The following is a 16,161-nucleotide window of genomic DNA, read 5'->3' as shown; positions in this document are numbered from 1 at the left end:
CCACTTACTGTTTAATATAATACTGCAGTAATTCCCCAAAAGCTTCCACACAGTGCATTGCAATGGCATAACAAGACCTGACTTTAAGTGGATCAATATTTTTGCTCTGAGTTTCTTGCAAATATAAATATGCAGGCAGTTCAATACTTTTGATGTTTAGCTTTTGGACGTATTTTTAGTTTATTATTCACTTCTTTTATTTACCATATTATTTTATGCACCATTATTTTGTTAGATCACATTTGAATGTACTGAGAAAGCTTGTCACAAATTTTGTTGTCCACAGTGCAACAAAGACATTCAATTCTACTCTGGTGATGCAGTATAACTGACACAATAGTGGGTTTGATGGCAGTTCTCCTCTCCGAGCAGCTAATGGTGGATACTCCTGAAACATTTGATCAGAACTTCATCCTTTGCCCCACGTCTTCAGTGTGTGCACCTTTTGAATATCAAACTGTCATTGAAAATATAAGGAATATGAAGTAATGCCTGGCATTTCATGGTTGGAAGTTTCGTCTCCTACTGTTGAGGAATTGCTTTTACCCACAGACCAGTGTGGGGCCTGTGGATCAATTTCCTGATGCTCCCCTTTCAAAACATACGCAGCAGTCTCAGTGGAGGCTGCACGGCAGGCAGCGAGGAGGAGGGAAAGTGATGGAGGGAGCGAGTGATAGCGGAAGAGAGCTTGGCCCTGAAAGTCTCCACCTGGTGGGGTGGTTGAGGGCCAGCAAGGAGCCCCCACAACACACAAAGCTTGCCTTGTGTGAGATAAGCGGTAGGCACCAGGAGGGCCCTACGGCACTATTTTCACAATCAGAGCCAGTTTGTTTTCTTTAGGCCTCAGTGCCAGAGCCTGTCAGGAGAGCAGCATGCTGCTTGGCAGTGGTGGAGGTTGCACTAGGGCAGCACCATTAGAGTGGGGGGGTCTCCTACAGGGTGGGCTGGGGGTTTCGGGGGCTTCCCAACATTTGCCTCCTCTATAACTCTATTTGTTTACTTAGCTGAGCCTTCACTAGCTGGACTTCCAGTTTTAAATCAGAAAAATTCCTTGTTTGTTTTGGTCAAAGTTGTGCCTCATACTCAAAAGGAAAAGCGAGTCCACCAATAAAAGAAGTCCTTGAACTTGAACTGACCCAAGTCATTTAGAGAATGAATGTTTGTGTCACAATGATTATAGATTTCCATTTGCTGCCACAAAGCCAAAATCCTGTTTTTCTTCAGAAATAAATGCAACATTAAAATACCAATATTGAGCTTTTTACAGGATTGCTTTTTTTTAAAGGCATTGCACAAAATCCACTATATGCTGCAACATATAAATATGTCTACTTTTTCTTCCAGCATGCACTCTGTTGCTAATATTTCTGTTTCTTTTCTTTTGGCACAGATATAATGGAATTATGAGTGTTTATGGTGAAAAGCCACAGTGTAAAAGACTCAGAGTTATAAGAATGTTTTCTTGGTAGAGAGTACTCGGAAAATGATACTAAAATTTAATTAGAAACAGTCGCTTTGCTGTTGAGAAGTTGGGATGCCTCGAGCAAGTATTTTCAACTGACTGGCTTCATCCAGAAGGTTACAACAAAGAAAATACAGAGTTATTCAATATTCAAGGAAAAGGCATTTTTTCATAAGAAATGTGGCAATAATTGAGGAACCACAATATGTAGGCGTTCATGTGATTACTTTGATTTTTAAGTTAATTTCTCATTACTACTGGCGGTGTGTTCGGAGGTCTCAAAGCTGATGTTGAGATTATTTAAAAGCGGTTTCTGTGCAAGCAGGTTTCATGAGTTCTCTCCCTGTTCCTCAGTGTGTCTTGGCCCATCAGAGGCGGCCGGCCGCCAGGACTCCTCTCAGCTCGCTCCCCGAAGACCCCTGGCTCCACAGAAACAGGAAATGGTAATAGTATTGCACCGCTTTTCCTCCCCCTATCTGTATCCCCATTTTTCTCTCTCTCTCTGAATGAACAGAAAAGGAGGAAAAAAAACGAAGTGTAATAACATATATGTGTGGAAAAATGGACCTAGACCATAAAATAAACCCAGGGAGCACATTGTGTTTCTTCCAACTCCATGTGAGAGTTTTGTATTTTCAGTGCTAAATAATATACAACATGAGGGAAACATAGATTCCATCGTTTGTATGTAAGCACAGTTATTTATTTAGCCGTTTCATAATAATAAAGGAAATCAAAATAAATGGCAAAGAAATCTAATTCAGCATTTAAATGATGATTAGTACCACGTCCTGTACTGATTTCTAAAAAGTCTTAAAACCTAAATAGCATGTGGAGTTTACCCGAAGCTTTCCAGCCCTCTGGGTGAGTTTGTTTGTTGGTGCATGTGTAGTCTTTCCACAGGTGGATGAGCACGACCAACACATCCCATAAGCCTCCGAGTCTTTATGAGTCACTTTTGCCAAGCGTGTGGTGAAGCCACCCAGCTCCAGTCGTATCAGTAGGATCTGCTAACTGGCCCCCGCGGACACTGCCAGGTTTTTGTAGTAAATCGTGGAGCAAAACCACAATTGAGTCAAAAGAGATAGGCTCGCCCTGACTTCATAGCATTTTGCGGTCGACATTTCCTTTTGAGAACCCCCACCCCCTCCAGTTTTTTCTTCTTTCCTTTTTTCTTTTTCCTTTCATCTTAATTTGAAATGCAGCTGGATCCTCCATTTCTTCTAATCGTGTTCTTTGTTTTCGCACTCCAAAACAGCCTTTTATCATTTCAGTTTTTCCATTATGAGACGTATTTTCTATGATAAACTTAATGTGTTCACAAACTCCATGAGTTAGCTGCTATTACTGTGCAGCCACAGAAACTTACTCCGAACATGTGGTGCCTTTTCTACCAAAAGAACAAAATAAATGATGACGTTTTGAGCTTCAGATCACGGAGATCATGGAACAGGCAACCACCATTATGCCCAGTTCTTCCTTAACAGAGTCTGTAGTGAAGGCACAGTATAACCCCTGTGGAGCGCAGATGTGGACAGCTCAGGCCAAAAGCACCAGTTGAGTTTGCCAGAATACAACCATTAAAAATGTGCCTGCAATAAGTAACCATGAAACCAAAATGTCTCTTTCCCTATAGCAGAGCTGTGGGATCTGCCCCATCTACCGTGAACCTCAGAGGTTCCACAGGGGAACTTGAGGGGAGTGCTGAGGCCTGATTGGGTGGAAAACCATCTGGGACGGCGAGTTTATCCTGGACAAAAATCTACACACAGAAGTAATAAAACAAATTTGCACAGTGAGGTCATAAAACAAAGCATGCAGTTGTACACAGATTCCTACAGAAACCTTTAGTTCTGTAGCCAAATATGTGATTGGGCAGAACAGCAGGCAGGGAGTCCTCATATGTTTACGTACCACATACTAAAAAGGTGCCATCTGAAAATACACACATTTTTTTAAACTCTGTAAGCCAAACCTTAGACTGATCGCCATCTTTGACTTTCCAAAACACATTGCTGCAGTGCAGAGTCCGGATACAGAGGAGGGCAAAGTACTGAGCCTCTGGTACAGCCGGGATAAAAAGTGTAAATGAACAGAAGTGTGCTGTACGTGTTCTCTTAAATGAACTTAGTCATTTAGTCAGTAGGTTTTAATTAAAAAATACACAGTATGTACTGCTTAATACAACATTATGGAGAATAATTATGTGAAAATGCATGAATAATCTCTCAACAGTCAACTGATTTATGAGCTTAGATACACAGTGAATACACTTAGAGTACATGTCAAATATATGCATGCATAGAATGAATACAATACATTGCTGTGAAATGGAAAACCAAAGTTGCTCTGATTTCTTTCTGTTTTTTTTTACAAACTTACTTAATCAAAGTGCCTGAGCTTGAGTTTGAACAGCCAAATGAATCCGTCGCAGCAATCTGACCCTGTCACATCCTATGAAAACAAACATGCCGATCGCGTTGAGCAGGAGATTTTGTCGGATGTCTGAGGATGCCGTTCGGATTGGAAATGGATACAAGCAACTTTGTAATATAGCAGTGTGCTGCACTGTTTAATGGATATGAGTTAAGACACTACAGTGGTTTTCGTTTGACAAATAGTAAAAAACAAAGAGGTGTGGATGGAGCCTTTTGTCTTTACATAACAGCATTCTAATTCACTTAGAGCATTGAGGTTGGATAAGAAAGGCCCTCACTGACTTCACTGCTATAGCAACATGAACTCCACCTTCTCAGATATCTCTCGCTCCCTCTCCTTCTCTTTCTCTCACTCGCTCTTACGCACATGTTGCTGTGCAGCAGTTTACTTGTGTAATGTGACCTGGAGGGGCGCCAGCGAGTCCAGGGAAGGTCGGTGGCCTGAGGCCTGCCGACACCTCTCCCTAGCTCTGTTGAAATGTTTATTTATAACTCTCTTCCAGCTCCACCTCACCCTGTCGTCTGCCAGCCGCCATGCCAATCCAAACACGCCAGGCCTCTCCAAACCGATCCAGAGCATGATTTCAGAAAGAAGAGAACGCTTTCCCCTCTTTTTTTTCCCCCTACTTATGCCCAAACTCTCCCACCCTTTCCCCCCTCCTTTTCCTCCCATCTAGCTGTGTCTTCCAATGAGTAGAGAGGAGAGGGACGAGTGGAGACAGAGGGAGAGGAAAGGGAAGGAGGGAGGTAGAGAGAGATGGATAGATGGATGGATAGAAGAATAGCAGGAGGGGGCAGAGGTTTACTCCATCCAGCCTGGGCTGTTAAATTAGTTTCAGAGCAGCAGTTGGACTCCGGGGATGCACGGCACACACTGCCGACTAGCTGTGTTTGCTTTTGCGGGGTGTAGGAAATCTGATATCCATCCATGTAGCCAACCCACATCCCACATCCCACCCAATGCTACTACCAAGAATGATGAGAGTTCGGAGGACAATCACGCTAAAACGAGCATCACTGATATTGTAGCCATAAGAATAACAAAGAATAATTCCTCGCATTGAAAAGCGGCATATTTCACCCAAATTTTCAGTGGTTACATCATACCACAGGAGGCTTCTTTGTTAGAGTCAGAGTGTGTGGAAGGTAGGGTGACATGTTGAGTCCCCGGTGAGCCCCATGCTGAAGGCTCTCTAAATAGGTTTAATTGGGCCAGACCCGGTACTGCCATGCAGACGTCGCCAGACAGACACGAGGCTACAGGGAGAAGCACACCCAGGAGACCTCGGGCGCTCTGTCCCTCCGTCTGACTCGGTGATGGTGTATGGCTCATTTGGCATACTCACACTTTTAAGGACACACCGCTCACACATCGCCGTGTCCAAGGGAGCTGTGCCAAATTACTAATACCAGTTGTTTATCTAAAAAAACATGCTCATACAGCAGAGCTATGATTGGTTTGTTGCCTAAGGCATAACTCTAGCACTCAAAAGTGGGAATTGTTTACCTCATTGTGCCTGTGTGTGTGTGTGTGTTTGTGGGCTTGTTTTGTGTGTGTGTGTGGTGTGGTGTGTATACACAGGTGCATTTTTCTGTATAGCTTAGAATTGTAACAGCCTGTTTCCATCTCAGCCAGGAAAGTCTTGACACCCCCCACACACAGACATACACGCACACACACACAGACACACAGCGAATTGTAAAATGCAGATCAGCCTCAAAAGCAAAATTGACATGTATACCTTACTGTATATTATTTCCCCTCGATAAATGAAGCTTGCGTCTGATGAATAATATATGACGTGCCAAATATTTATTCAAACAGGAAATGGCGAGAAACTGATAGTACAATATAATATAGTACATACAGTTATACAAACAGATAACCACATGCTCGGTTTAAACATAAATATAGGATAGCACAAAATGGAAGCTTAAATTGGTGTGGAGGTCAGTGTGATGCTTTGGCTCACACACACACACACACACACACACACAATCAGCATGTGTATAAAACGCGTGTTGAGTGTGATGTGTATGATATTCATTTCTTGCACACAGCTTGGCAATAGGCCTGTCTGCCTGTATGTATATGATGATTAATCTTACACACATTTTGTTGGCCTCTTTGCTGTACACACGCACGCACGCACGCACGCACGCACGCACGCACGCACGCACGCACGCACGCACGCACGCACGCACGCACGCACGCACGCACGCACGCACACCTTCCCTCGTTCTACAAATGGTTATGTCCAAGTATTAAGTGTGTGTGTGCATTCAACGAGTAAAGTTTTCTCTCTGTCTGTCTGTCTGTGTGTGTGTGTGTGTTTTTATTTGTGTCACGGCTGAGTCCTAGGGGGACGCGGTCTCCACAGTAACCGTCTCTCTTGGTGGTCCATCATTAATAGTCTGTTTGGTGCTGCTGATGATTTAGATTCTGTTTGAAAAAAAAAATCAAATAAAAACACGCAGTGAGATATATGAAGCAAAATCCCATAAAAGCATTTAGCAACTCGGCATAATAAACAAGCAGACGAGTAAATAAATCATCTGTAAATCAAGGGGTCAGTTTAAGCATCCTTTTTTTCCAGGCTGTCTTGTGTCTGTGTGTGTGTGTGTGTGTGTGTGTATGTGTATGCGCTCACACTTTCGGTGTTTGTTTTTCCTCTTTGTCTCATCTCTTCCCCCACACCCCCACCCCTCCTCTCCTGAGTGAAGAGAAATTGAGAAACCAATCTAAAATCCATCAGGACTTCCCTGCCCACAAGCACCCCTCCATCCCCCCATCCCCCCATCCCACCCCATCCCCCAGCTCCCCACCCACCACCCAACACCCCCCCGTCCCCCCACCGCACACCGCCCCCCCGCCCCCACCCCCACCCCTTCCCCTGTTTTTTTGTGTTGCAAGCGTCTGGAAATTGGATGAGATGTTCGTTTAGCGGGCAGCTGGTCTGGGGCCGATATGAATTGCGTTTCCCCACGCCAGGAAAGGTCAAGCCCCCTCGCCTTGACGGAGTGCATCGGCCTATTGAGTGGCGCTTTAGTCCATTTACCAACAGCCAATGGCAACACGGCAGAGGGGAGAGAGGCAAGCAGAGGACTCTGTGTAGAAGAGGGAAAAAAGAATGGCAGCACGTCGGATATAAATTCATTGTTTCTCATCACCCCAGCTGGGGCAGGAATGGCTGGGAGTGATTGCCGGTATGGGGGAAGTGAGGTAGGAATATTACCATCTGACGAGGGCTGCGTCTGGGTGAGAGGAGGAGATGAGCACCCCCTCCTCTGTACCACCACCACATGCACCGGCTCCACACACAGCCCCGCTCCCCAGAATGAGCAGGACCACGTCTGAAGGGTGCAGCCTTTATAGCATCCCAATGAGAATCAGATGGTTTAGTCGGAGTAAGAATTTGCTTGATGTAGAGAAAAGAAAGATTTGGTTTGTCACATTTTTTTCATTTGTCACATAAAAGAGGAAACGTTGCTGCAGTGCAACATATTCAATGCTTTTGTTAGAATAAAGACGATCTACCAAAGGCTTATGGATGTAAAAGCTAAATATAGGGACAATTAATAGGATGGATTTCTGATAAAATCAGACACCTCAACAGCACACACACACACACACTCTCACTCTCTCCCTCCCTGTGTGTGTGTGTCTCTTCTTTCTCTCCCTTTCTCTGTCTGAATCAGAAAAAGGGTTGCTGTCCCTTTAATTTCCATCCCTGCGTATCTGGAGGAGTTAAGGCAAAGCAATTAAAACAAAGGCATATTTAACATGGGGTTAATGATTGGCTGACCCTGCAGTCAGCACAGTGACAATATCTTAATTATTGAGAAACCTAAAGTCATTACGCCTACGAATGGCCTGAGGAGCGTCTCTATTGATCGGGATCCAGTCCCATTACAGGCCCAGCCCAGACCAATGAAGCCCCCCATTATAGACAATCTCTTTTCTCTCTCTCTCTCTCTCTCTCGCTCTCTCTCGCTCTGTCTGTCTCTCGCTCGCTCTCTCCCTCTCTCGCTGTCTCTCCTTCACGTGTCTCACTGCAAGCTATTTGATGTGTTGAGCGGTGAGAGGCGGCCCAGACGAGGCTTGCGGGGTTTATTGCTTTCTAAAACATTCATAACCGAGCCTGACATTTTTGCTGAGGAATGATGATTTTCCTTCCTCCCTCCATCTACTTTCCTTTATGGTCCCTCTCATTTTTTTGTTTAAGTGGCAGAAGTGTTAAAAATCAAGCGGTAACAGGATTGATCAGCTCTCTTATCCCACACGAGGTCAGACACCTTTCATCTTATGGCTTTTACATTCTAATACTGGCGCAGCTGTAAAGCACCTTCCCATGGTAATTCCTGCAATTCAAACACTCAACTTCTTAACACTTCATCAAAACATTACACATTTTACTTTTGCTCATTTTTCATTCGGGATGTTGCCCCCTTTTTTTTGTTGGCCTCATCATTTATTCCATACTGAGGAACTGGAAACTCTCATCTGCCTCCCTGCTGCCTGCATCATCTGTATGTCAGTTTGCTGATGGCAGGGATTTGGTAAGTCTGGAGACCAGTGGAGAGGCTGATACACTGCAGATCAATTTATAAAACCTATTACAGTATTGGAGAGGAACCAGGATGCTGATTTGAACAGAAATCAGGGGTTTGGTGTTTGAAGTGTGAGCACAAAATAGGCTGAAAACATCCTGAGAAGACTTTGAGTTTCGATCTTCTTGACTGTTAAAAGCATAGATCATCAATATGATGAGAATGATCTGCAAAAAAGAGATTTAAAGATAGAGATGTAAAATAGATATACAGCGTCTGGAAAATCAACTTCTGAGATTTCAGAACCTGACTTAGTTTTGAAAGAAAAACTAATTAGGTTAACATCTAACATGATGAGTAATGCATTTTTCTGATAGTGAGAGGATCTAATTTATATTTGCACAGTTTTCTCTGAAAACAGCAAAATATATTGTCCACTGTCGCATTTAATCACCTGGACTCAATCATTTAAACATAGAGTGTTAACTATATAATAACACTGGAATGAATTACCATGTGATTACATCTTTTATGAATTGTTTGTCAGATATATTGCATCGTGTGTTCACTTTGGTGCTTTAATGTTTCTTAGCTTGGGTGTGTGATGCAGGTGGACTGACTTATCTCATGCTGATATTTCAGGTCATTTTATTGGTACAAAATAAGACAAAAACAAGTCAAATGAAGACCTAGTGCTTCAAAACATTCTGCAGCACATCTGTATACATTAGGGCATCATGACGTATTGTGCATTCAGATATATTCTTACAGATTCATATATGGCAGCTGTGGCATTAGAACACAGTATCCTTTAGCGGCATTGCACAAGACTTACTAATTAATTCATTAATTTAACCATTTCAACCATGATTTACTTTGTAATATCACACACTGTACATGCTTTACACTTCTTTGAAGCTGTGTTGTTTTAGTAAGTAAACACTGGTCAAAGTCACACACTTTTCCACATTCAAAGTGAGTTTTTAAATGCTTCATCGTTTCTACTTTACACTTATTAAATAATGAACAATAGTTTTCTCAAAAGTAGTCAAATAACACAAAAATACTCTGTAAAACAAGGACAACTAAATTCAAACCCCTTTTCACTGTAAACTCTAAACACATCAGATGTGAAGGCTAGTCTTTATATCTCATCCCATGCGTGCGCCTTCACGTACACACACACACACACTCAGGTTTGCTTGTTTGATTGATAGCGTAAGGGATCCGTTTATCCACGTACCCTTTGATTTGACTGCTGTGATGCACAACCCAATTCAATCTCTAATGGTAGGTCAGTGAGCAGGACTCGTGTCAGGGATGTGTGTGTTCATGATAAATATAGAAAGGAGACAACTTTCCCCACAGTCACACACACACACACACACACACACACACACACACACACACACCCTGCTTCCTCCTCTTGTGGTCCCAGAGTGAAACAGCATGGGGAGAGCCGAGATGTAATTACCCAATCAATGTGTGCCATCCTTATTAAAACACTACTAACAGTGCTCCATTATTGAAATACCCCCCACCGGACTCCTCTTAATTCATTAAATAAATTAGCACCAGCACCTTTAATAATTCATAGAGTGATGTCTACGTTTTTCTCCCCCTACAGTGGGTAACTATGACAAAAACCACAGAAGTGAAGCGACGACTGCAAAATGATGTGGAACTGAGCGCCTCACTTTGACACTGAAGAGTCTGACTTCATTCTTTAAAGGCCATTTTCAAATATTTATTAGTATGTTTGGTATAGGTGCTTAGCTGTAGGTTCAATGTCAACAATGGCCGAAAGTTTCCATTTTGTTCTCCATTTTCTCATCCTGCCTCCCCCGTCCACATCGGTCAGTTTCACTTTCAAACACGGTGATGCATATTGGGCCATAAAGCGAAGACGTGCGTCCCCCCAAAAGCACATCTTCATTTTCCCCCCACTTGGCTTGCGAGCCGTCTCCTGTGTCCCTCTCATTTGCGTTGCATTAATGTGCTAATGAGAATATCCTTGAGCTAGGCGGAGGAGCTAAAAGACAAATAAAGCGGGGAGTCAGACGAGGGATCTCGCTGCGTCTCTACGTATCTTTAATTGACACATCTGCATCCCTGATGAAATATTTACCGCCTCTGACGATGGTGCGGTGACGCGTGGAGATCAGCGCTGTGTTGCCGATGGTGATGTCGACGTGTGATTGTGTTATTGATGTTATTAGCATAGACTTGCTCCCGGTGAAGATGGAGGTTTCCAGATGAGCAGTCGGTGTCTTGGTGTTTCTGAGTGGTTTTCGGTATTCCTGAGTAGAATGGACAAGAGAAATGGAAAGAGGCGTCATGTGACTTTGGTCTTTTGCTGGATTGGAACCTGTCACTAACATACACATTAGACTGCCACGCCCATGTTTGGCATTTCAATAAGTCACCGCCCAGTTGTTTAAATATGTTGTTAAATAGGTTTGAGCGTAAGCCACCCTTGAAAAAAGAGCGATTTTGTGCTCTATGGCGAGACTCAACTGTCAGTGGGTATTGTGGATGATGAAAGTGAAGATGTAAGGTGTGTATGGTTAGCCATGCAGTTAGGGAGGGGGGAGAGATTGAAAATGCCACAGCTGTATTACTGCATACACACACACACACACACACACACATTCACTTCCAGGATCACTGATTGATGTGAAAATGTATGGAAAAGGATTCATGCGGCTTGCACCAGTGTTGACTTTTGTCTGTCTATGTTTTTATGGAAAGAGTGTGTCTGTACTGTCTGTGAGCGAGTGTGAACGCACGATCCTTTGTGCGCGTGTATATGCATGCACGTGTTTGTGTATTTATGCTTTGTGTGTGTGTGTGCGCGCATGTGTGTGCGCCTGTCGGGTTGTGGCGGCCCTCTCAGCCATGTCAGGGACAGCTTCGTCGAGGGTGGCAGCCAGGGAAAATGATGATGATGAAATTAAAATTCTGCGCCCGGCAGAAGGGGCTGCCGCGATTTCACTGGCGGCTGTGCGCATCGATCTGTTCCAGCATTTGACTTTCAACCATGACAAAACTGTGGGCAAATTAATTGTTCTCCAGGATATTAGGCATCAGAGTCCATTAATCCTCTCTGGAGCGCCACGCCGCATGAATACTAATCGTCTTTCCAGGCAGCCGTCTCATCCCTGTGCTCCCCTCTCTCTCTCTCGCTCTCTCTCTCTCTTCTCTTTTCTTTTTCCTTCCTCATCCTTCTTCTTTTTTGACTCTTCCTTCATACTTAACAAATATTCTCTGCTCTGCTGTTTCTGTGCCCACCCCCACCCCCACCTCCCTCTCTGCTCACTTCTTTCCCCGATCTATTTTCCATCTCTCTAGGTTTTACCTCAAAGCCGGTGCTGTTTCATCTACAATCCCTTCCACAGCTGAGTGAAACACAGACATTCTATATCTATTACGTTCATTTTATCGATGAAATATCTAGTCAATCGATCATTTCAAACAAAAAAGAGTGAACTAAAAATGGCGTCGATTAGCGAGCTTACACAGAAACACTCTTTCAAGCTTCTGGAATGGCTCATTGAATAACATCTTTCTATACATTTCCTCTATATTACTTTTGCTCAGGCTGTGCTAATGGCGTAATATAAGTCCCTATAAGGACTCGTGTGGCATTTGAGAGAGGGAGGAAAAAAATAGCCCCCAACACCAATTATGTAAGATATTAACACATTAGTCTGTGCGAGATCTAATTGGATGGCAGCCCTGTGCACCATGACAACAATCACCTAGACCCTGTTTATCTCGTAATTGATAGTCTGGAGCTTCAGCAGCAGAAGCATCAAAAATGCATACAGCACGGCGAGGACTGGCCCTTCCTTTCAGACCACACATTGATTGGTTTTATTTTCCTCCCTCTAACCAGGGTAATTTTAATAGTTTTTGGACAAGCCTCTGCTATTGACGCCGCGCTGTGTTTTTTTTTTTTGATAGATGTGCCGCTGGGCTGTGGCAGTAATAGCGCAAGTTATCTGACATTCGGGCCGGCGGGGTCACGGGTCCAGACACAATATATCCACAGCTCTTGCTTATTGACAAACCATCGCAGGTATCGGCTGCATCCCATAATAAATATGTATGCTTGAGATTGGTTTGGGCTTTTTTTTTTTTTCTTTTTTTTTTAAACAGCAAATCTAAATAATCGGTTCAGAGTGCATTGTTGAGCTCCCAGCCCAAGGGAAAGGCCCCGGCATCATCTTAAAGTCATCTGGAAAGCATTATAATAACAAATCTATGGCCTGTTTTGATGAAATCTGCATTAGCTCTGACACCATAAGCATGAATGACCGTAGAAGGACCATTGATCCGGCTGCAGCGCTGCACACATATACAGGCACCGCAGGAGTTATATGATATTAATGATATGGATGGTGGCATGTTGTAAGACCAATTTATGTCCCTTTGAATGGGAAGACTGAAGCCTCATCATTACAGTGTAGGATCTCCACAGCATTTGATAGGTTTTCTTTATCAACTTCTCCCTCAATGCTCCTCTCATTCCCTTTTAGCTTGTCCTTTAAGGGGACGTTTTGCTTTATTGTCATTTTTTGTAATGCAATTTAATATGAAATATGTGTTGAGCATTATCAGAACACCCTTGAAGTGAGAGACTAGTGAGCTCCATCCTGTGGGCCTAGAGCAGCTGACCAATCAGCACACAGCAGACTTTATTTGGAGAGGGGGCCTTAAAGAGACAGTATCCAAAATGGTGCGTTCTCAGTCAGTGTGAACAGTAATGCAGCAATGGACAGCAGAACGAGATAATTGTGGGGTTGTTGTGGCAGATGAAAGCTTTGCAAACCTCTGAGTGAAAATAAGAACATGCAAATCTGTCCTCCTTAAGTGGGTTTAAATGCATTTTTCACAGCTGCGTCAAAATGCCACACGTACTTCCTGTGTCTGCTTGGAGCGAGACTTCATTTTGCAGTTTGATGCACGCTCATATTCAGTGAAATATTCATTTGTATAAATCCTCCTACGTGCAGCCATTTCCAGATGCCACTTTTTTTACAGATGTTTTTCAGTCAAATGTGAATGTTTGGTTTGGAAATCTTGACAATCTTGAATTTGAAGCTCACTGGAATGAATCAAACTAAATATTTGACCACACTGCATTTCTTTGCGCTGAAGCCTCCGCCAAGCGCTCTGTACGTTTGAATATCAGATTCTCCTAAATCATTTTCTATGTCAAGGGTGTACAGTTTTGCTTATGAGGTCATTTCACTTTGAAATTAGCACTTCTCCACAAATTGGACAAAGTGTCTGCGTTATCAAAAGCCCCGACTGTAACGCCGGTGTTAATAACAGAGGGAGAGCATAAGGTGAACTAGGAGTCAAAGGAGCGTGGTGTAAGAATAAAAGAGTGAGCAGGAGAAGGAGGGGAAATAGAGCATGGAATAGAGTCGGGGTGAGGAGGTAGGAGCAGGAGAGCGGGTCCCTGGTGGGTACTTCTTGGCTAAGTCTCTCCTCTGCTCACTGGCTGCCTCTCCTCTCTTCTGGTGCTAATTAATTGGGCTGGGGAATCAACGCTCTCATCTTAAATCTGCTCCCTAATTGAGCAGTCCTTTCTGCCAGCGTCAGACAGCTCAGCATGCGTCTTCCGCATGATTTGGAGCTAAACGCACTGTCACTTTATTACCCACCACATAACTCGCAAGGCGCTATTACACCAATCAGATAGTTGCCACAATTAGCATGTTGCCATTTTCCAAGACTCTATTATAGTCCGACTCTCATCGCCGCAAAAGGTGAGAAGAGAATCCTGTCGTGCGGAGATCCGTGGTGGTGTTTACAATGATTTCACACAGAATTACTGCATTTTAGAGCTTAAGCAAACATACACACACATTCACCCGTTATTAATTTTGAACAATCATAACAAATACCTCAATTATGAACAGAAAATACAGCTAAATCCTTTGCCATTAAATTGCACTACATGCATTTACCTTACATGCCTTGGATTTTTTGCTTCTGCCGTGTACTTTGCCCTCTGCATACATTATCACTGCACAGTTTCCTTAATGTAAACATAGCAGTGTCTCTCGTCAGCGGTGATGGAATTACGAGAAGTCCATTACTTCAGCTATCTGACTGTGCCGCTGTGGGATAGCAAAGCAAACACGAACAAAAGAACTGTGAAGGAGAGTTAAATCACACGGGGGGGAGAAGATGTCATTTCTACTTCATTTAAATGCTGCAGGAGTTAAACAGCGGTGCTTATAATTAAGCTTTAGCCACGTTGCTGATATGTAAAACGCAATGTAGGCAAATATTACCAATGTGGGATTCAAAGGTACAATTCTCCATCATGTCCTATTACTTCATTTGTCATTATTATTTCAAAATAATGCTCAAATTCAGAATGCACACAATATAGGCATTACCTTTCAAATGTTGTGTCAATACCTGAGCCTGAGCTACACGTACTGCAGAGACCCATGATGAATTACTTCTTCCATGTCTGGTGGTCTGTGGTGTTGAGATATTTAAGTCTTCTCACTTTTTAGTATCATAAATCACGACATGTGCCTGTTTTTATAGGATTAACTGTGGAAACACAGGTGAGGGGAAAAAGTTATAAGGTGTTTGAAGCCATAGTTCACGGTCGTGTCACTTCATACATCTACCTTTCACTCAGAAATGCCTTTACTTGGGCAGCGTTCAAGAAGAAATCGTGGGGGAAAAAAAAACACAGCGGGCAAATATGTGTAAAAATCAAATCTGGTTCTACTTATGAGAACTTCCCACCCACTTCTACTCATGTTTCCATGATGGTGAACGGTCACACACACACACACATTAGAATTGGGCTTTAATAGTTTGGTGTGTGTGTGTGTCGAGTGATGGTTCAGGATTGCAGCGCTTTGATTCTCTGTCTTGGAACGAGGGAGTGATGTCATTGTTCCTTTGGGGTTTCAGAGTTACTGAGTCGAGGTCGCAAGAGGTCACCACAACCTCAGATTCATTGCCCTCGCCCCTCCCCCCCGACACAGAGCCTGTCCCCCCCGACCCGCTCCCCTCCGCCGTCCACCACCGTCACTTCAACAGTGCCTCTATTCTCCATACGGTTCTCATCCAGACGTTTGCCCTCACCAACCTCCCACTCACCTGGATTGGATTCAAAACTTGTACTGTTTAAACCCAGGCCTCAACCTGATCCCCACCCCTCCCCCAACCCCCGCTTTTTGGTACTGAGTGGGAAAATGAGAGGCGCTTCCAAGAGGCAGAGACGGACCGTTTCTCATATGGACATAATGTCCTCAGTGTGGAGTTTGATATCTTCATAATATCAATCTAATAATCAAGTCATTTGGAACGTATGGCTGCTTGCTGTATCACTATAGGCTTTATGTTGATATCCCCTGCACGGCCAGTAAGAATACTCACCAAAGCAATTTCCATAAAAATCTAATTAAAAACTAGTGAAACATTCCTCGGCTGCACCTTTTCTTCCTCATTTCCATGTTTGAGCACTGATTGTAACAGGTGTACTGCATGTTTATCCACCTCCTATGCTGAACTTTTGACCAGAGTGAAATAATATTGCATTTCATTCAGATTTGTTTCCCAGGACGCAGGAAAAAAACATTCTGTGAGGGAATCAAAATTCTTTCTGTGCCGTATTAATGCAAATGTCTGCTATATTTATGAATATATGCATCAAACTGCACTTCA

General features: G+C 43.4%; 1 long non-coding RNA gene across 3 annotated transcripts in view; it reads left to right on the top strand.

The window, feature by feature from the left end:
* Positions 1–15,909, top strand: part of LOC143003401 (uncharacterized) — a 63,680-nt gene extending 47,771 nt beyond the window's left edge. For 2 of the 3 annotated variants that reach the window (XR_012963859.1, XR_012963860.1), the window contains one exon: positions 1,817–2,578. This is a non-coding gene — a long non-coding RNA (uncharacterized LOC143003401). Of the gene's footprint in view, positions 1–1,816; positions 2,579–15,405 lie in introns of those variants that run through there. The other variant, XR_012963861.1, reaches the window with a different exon arrangement.
* Positions 15,910–16,161: the final 252 nt, after the last annotated feature.

The sequence above is a fragment of the Genypterus blacodes genome, unplaced genomic scaffold, assembly GCF_046128005.1.
Source record: "Genypterus blacodes isolate CSIRO-AG114 ecotype Tasmania unplaced genomic scaffold, CSIRO-AGI_Gbla_v1 ptg000061l_1, whole genome shotgun sequence".
Lineage (NCBI taxonomy): Eukaryota > Metazoa > Chordata > Actinopteri > Ophidiiformes > Ophidiidae > Genypterus > Genypterus blacodes.
This window is presented reverse-complemented; position numbering and strand designations above follow the sequence as displayed.